The sequence below is a fragment of the Ursus maritimus genome, unplaced genomic scaffold (genome assembly GCF_017311325.1).
Source record: "Ursus maritimus isolate PB19 unplaced genomic scaffold, ASM1731132v1 scaffold_3, whole genome shotgun sequence".
NCBI classification, from domain to species: domain Eukaryota; kingdom Metazoa; phylum Chordata; class Mammalia; order Carnivora; family Ursidae; genus Ursus; species Ursus maritimus.
The window spans coordinates 72971434-72977016 of NW_024425563.1; the positions used below are offsets into that span (position 1 = coordinate 72971434).

General features: G+C 43.8%; 1 long non-coding RNA gene across 1 annotated transcript; it reads left to right on the forward strand.

Moving 5' to 3' along the window:
* Positions 1 to 856: 856 nt before the first annotated feature.
* Positions 857 to 5178, forward strand: LOC121105852. The gene is made up of 2 exons (XR_005838608.1): positions 857 to 1598; positions 4803 to 5178. It is a non-coding gene; the product is annotated as an uncharacterized LOC121105852 (long non-coding RNA).
* The last annotated feature ends 405 nt before the right edge of the window (positions 5179 to 5583 follow it).

The following is a 5583-nucleotide window of genomic DNA, read 5'->3' on the forward strand; positions in this document are numbered from 1 at the left end:
CAGCAGCAACAGCGACTGCCACCTCCCGAGAAGAAGCGGCCAGCAGCAAGCAGGGGACGCGGCGGCGCGTCCCCGCTCCTGGCCCCGCGCGGGGCTCCTGCTGCCGGCAGCGGCTGCTCTGACGGCGGCGGCGGCAGCGGCAGCCACACAGCGCTTAGGGGACCCGGCGAGCCAGTCCACATGCTGCTCTGACGAGGTGGCTGCTCAACCGCGGGCCGGCGATATAATTTTTTTTTTAAGGACAACTTCCTGGGTCCGCCGGGGAATCAGGAACTCCTCCGCCCCCTTTCCTCCCGCCCCCCTCTTTCGCACCCAGCGCACTCCCCGGGATGCTCAGACGCGGCTCCCCGTCTCCTGGCTGGGGGCGTCCGCGGGCTGGGCTGCGGGCTGTGGGCTCCGTCGCCGGGCAGCAGAAGCAGCAGCAGCAGCAGCGGCAGCGGCAGCGGCAGCAGCAGCGGTGTGGCCCGGGAGAGTGGCGGGCGGTCCCGGGGAGCGCCAAACCGCTGCCCCCGCTGCAGGGGAGGGGGCGGGGGCGCAGGCGGCGGCGCGCGGGCTGGGGTGAGGACCAGGAGTTGGGGACGCGGCGACCTGTGAGCGGGAGCGGCTAGCCCCCCCGCTCTGGGCCGTCGGCTGGAGGCAAGGGGCGCGCCGGGCGGCCGCGCGAGGAGGTGACAGCTGCCGCGGCGGCGGCCGGAGGCTCTGGCGGCTGCGGGACGCGCCGCGCCGGCATCCTGCCATCCGCCGCCCCGGCTCCCTGGTCCCTTTGCCCCGTCTCCGGGCCAACTTTGAGCCGGGTTTGGGGGCGGGGGCCCGGGGCGACTGGGGAGGGCGGCGGCGGAGGAGCGGAGCAGGAGGAGAGCGTTTTCTTCACTCTTTCGCTGCCTGCCCGCCCTCAGCATTTTTCAGCACTCCGGCTGCCGGCGGCGTTCGCAGAAGCAACAGCTCCCCAGCCGGCTGTACCGAGGAGCTGTGCAGCCCCAAATAAGGCAGAAGGATTAGATGCGCTGTGATAGGTAATGGATGCAGGAGGAGAGAAGTTTTAGATAGAAAACTTACATAAGGAATAGAAACGAAACGTGCATACATGTGTGTGTGTCTCCAGAGGTAGAAACAGTCACAAGTCTTTTGGTGCCTTTAAAGAGGCAGATATTTTGGGGTTTGTATAGGACGTTTGTGTATCCACAACGCTCAACAATCACCCCTCAACGATGCTTCTTAACCGACGTTAGATCATTTACTGTAAATAAAGCCATCAGGGAGCGAGCTGCGCTGAGAATAAATGACCTGTGCAGAAAAGTGTTCTGAAAAGAGAAGGAAGCCTTTCCGGAGCCAGGAGACAGTGTGCGCTCTCCAACCTGCACTGACCTAGCGGTTCTGCAACCCCTCTCGTCCCACCGGGCGAGGTTTGTGCTGGGGAGAAGAGGAAGGGTGGTCTCCTTCCCCTCTTGCCTTAGCACTGGACTTAATGCAAGGTTAAAGCTGGTGCTCCCTGGCCCCTCCCCAGTTTTCTCCTCTGCTGTCGCCCGCAATGCTCCACTGGCATCCTGGTTGACCCTGAGGACCTTTCACAAATGACAGAAACAGGTCAAAGAAAACAGGTAATTTAGTTCTTCCTATTCAGGCAACTCATAAACTCTTAAGCAAAAAAAAAAAAAAAAAAAAAAAAAAAAATCCAATACATATAATTTTTTTAACTACCCAATAAAGACCTGGCTTTTTGTTTACATGATTACAATAGTTTATAGCCTTAATATTTTATCAAAAACATAGATGTATTTCTCACTTTAAGGTTTCAGATAGTCTTTTTAGAAGTCTTTATACAAGGTAAAATGCCAATTCCTTGCAAACTTTGAACTGAAAATTACTGAAACTAACATGGTGCAATGTAAATCTTGTAGGATTGTAGGATTGTTTATTTTTTAATTATGTTGTTGGTAAGAACTTCTGAAATAAAAAAAAAATACAGAGCAGTGACAATAGATACAACACATCCATGTTTTCCTTTCTATTAAGACTGATGTGGTTAACAATGTCATGTTTATTGAACTTAGAACTGTGAAATGTTACCTGAAGCTGAGAGTAAGTAACATTACCCATGTATAGACATTAGATACATTCTATACAAAGAAAACAAGGTATTTGCAAGCAGTGAAATCTCAAAATCAGGAAAAAGCTTTGCCAAGTAGAATTTTTAAAAGGAGATAGTGCAGCTCAGTCTAGACTGTTTCACTTTTCATAAATGTAAGCATTGAGGTCCTAAGTGTAAGAACCCTTGAATGGACTAGAAAAATCAAAGACATCACATGCTGTTACTCATAGCTCCAAGGATACTATCCCTTCATTAGGCAAGTGTAATTCCTAATAATGCTTAATTATTAAGAATCAGGTATGCTCTTCTGAAATGAAAGAGCTGACAAGTAATCAAAAAGTATACAACTCACATATACCATTCTATTGTATTATTTTCTTATTCAAAGTATTACGTTTATTCAAAGTATGACGTTCTTCTTCATTTGACTATATCCTATGTGCATTTGAGTTTCCCTACAGGAAACAAAGTAATCCCTTTTTATGGTAATGTTTCAAAGACTGTAGTAATTTTTCTAAGTTTCTTTAAAATTATTTCATTTTTGCAGTCTTTCTTCTTTAAAATGATGCCAATTCTTCTGTTAATTTGCTATATTTTAAGTGAGTTATGGTGGTCCTTTGTTTTCTAATTCTTTGTCATCTGTCTTAAAATATCGAGGCAAAAATGGAAACATTTGTTACTCTCAGCCAATTCTAAGAATAGTTTTTCAAAAACACAACAATAACAAAAACAACTCCTTTCTTCTCCTTGCCAAGTTGTGACTGATATCTACCTGTGTGATTTCATCATAGTCAACAACTCCCCATCACTGCTGGCCTATATTTCAGATGTGATGTACCCAATCTAACTAACAGAAACATAAGTGTTCTTATTTGCAGAGTTGCTATAGATACAAAGTTGCTCAGTTGTATACTAACTTCTCTCTTTGCTAAACGAGACACTTTCTTTCTAACTTCAGTAATTAAAAATTTTCAGAGAAAGTGAAAGGAAAGCAAAACACTTTAAGCCTCTATTAAATGAATCTTAGATACAGGTCAAATTCTATTACAACAAACATTATGAAAAGCAAACATCATGCACAATTTTGGAAGGCCCCTTTATATTAAAGTAATATTTGATCTGATGAGTTTTCACTCTATGGAAGGAGATGTGAATGGAAAGGGCATGGATTTCAGCCTGTAAGGAGAGAAGTAACCAATCTGACATTTCCACATATTTCCAGGTTCGTGGCTCTGTCACAGATGATTGACAGAGTGAGAAATCCTCTTTTCCATTACCTTTCTCAAACACATCCCAGTCTATCCCCTTATTTCCACATCTGCTGCCCAACCTTAGTCCAAACCATCATCACATCATCACCTCCTGCTTGGACTACTGCAGTATTTTCCCAACCAACCTCCCTGCTTCCAGTGTTGCCTCCATGTGTAATATATTCTCTGCATTCAACAGCCAGAGTGATATCTATATAGATATAGATATAGATAGATATATCTATATAGATATCTAGATAGATATATCTATATCTAGATAGATACATAGATAAATAGATCTATATATATCTATATATCTGTATCTATATCTATCTTTACTTTAGAGAGAGAACAAGAGAGAGAGAATCTCAAGAGGCTCCATGCCCAGCATGGAGCTGACTTGGGGTTCGATCTTACAACCCAAGATCACGACCTGAGCAGAAATCAAGAGTCAGTGCTTAAGCGACTAAGCCACCCAGGCACCCCCAGAGTGATATTTTTGAAACACAGATCATATCCTAATACTTACCTGTTAAACTGTATCATACCCAGAATAAAAACCAAATGATACTGTGTTTAAAAAGCCCTGCTTACTCCAGTCTCTGCTTATTTTCTTCTACTGCCTTCCGGTCTCCCTCTGCTCCTTAGGGTGCTCAGAGAGGCCTTCCTGACTGCCCAAGCTAATGGAGCTATCTGGGATCTCTCTACCATAGAAAATGTTTTTTTTTTTAAGTATGTTAATAGAATTTAATTTTTAGACAAGTTTTAGGCTTCAGAAAGTTTGAGCAAAAAGTATAGAGCATTCCCATATATCTCTCAGCATCCCACTGTACACATATTTTTTCCTATTGTTAACATCTTGCTTTTGTTGTGGTACATGTGTTAGAATTGACAAGCCATTACTGATACAGTATTACTACCTAAAGTCCATAGCTTACATTAGGGATCACTCTTTGTGTTCTATATTCTATGGGTTTTTGACAAATGTATAATGACATGTATCTGCCATTACAGTGTCATTCAGAATAGTCTCAGTGTTCTAAAAAATCACCTATGTTCCACTTATTCATCCCTCCATCCCCCTGAATCCCTGGAAACCCACCAATCTTTTTACTCTCTCCCTGTTTTTGCCTTTTCAAGAATGTCATCTAACTGGAATTATATGGTACATAGCTTTTTCTGATTGGCTTCTTTCATTTAGAAATATACATTTTAAGTTTCCTTCATGTCTTTTAGTGGTTTAATATCTCCTTTCTTTTTATTGCTGAAATAATGGAATATTTTAACAGTTTTCTATTATATTCTGAGTTGAATGGTACCTCTTGCCCCCAAATATTGAAGTCCCGATGCCCTGTGAATGTGACCTTATGTGGAAAAAGGGTCTTTGCAGATGATCAAGTTAACATGAGCTCTTTACGGTGGGCAATAGTACAATGTGACTGCATTTTTATTTTTTAAAAAAGGGAAAATTTGGACAGAGACAGAGGCACAGGGAGATTGCCACATAAATACTGAAATGATGCTTCCACAAGCCAAAGATGCAGAAGATCACCAGCAGACCGCCAGCAAGGAGAGAGACATGGGACAGATTCTCCCTCACGGCGCTCAGAAGGAACCAGTTCGGCCAACATCTTGATTTCAAACCTCTAGCTTCAGAACTGCATGACGGTTCTAGTTGTTGAAGCAACCCCCTGTTGTGCTCTGCTATAGCAGCTTTAGGAAACTCACGCACATTGTAGGGATGTGCCCCAGTTTGTTAATCCACTCACCTGTTGAAGGACATCTTGGTTGCTTCCAAGTTTGGGCAATTATGAATAAAGCTTCCATAAACACTCATGAGCAGGTTTTTGTGTGGACGTAACTTTTCAACTGCTTTGGATACATACCAAGGAATGCAACCCCCTGGATTTTATATTCAGTTTTGTAAGAAACTGCCAAACCATCTTCCAGAGTGCTGCACCATCTAGCATTGGTGCCAAAACTGGATGAGGGTTTCTGGTGCTCCATGTCCTCACCAGCATCTGGGGTGGTCAAGTGTTTCATATTTTTAGCCATTCTAGCAGGTGTTTAGTGGTGAGATAATTTGTAATTCTCTAATGACATATGATGACACGTCTTTTCATATGCTTCTTTGCCATCTGCATATTTTCTTTGGTTAGGTGTCTGTTCACATCATTTGCCCATTTTTTAATTGGGTTGCTTATTTTCTTTTTGGTAAGTTTTAAGAGCTCTTTGTATACTTTG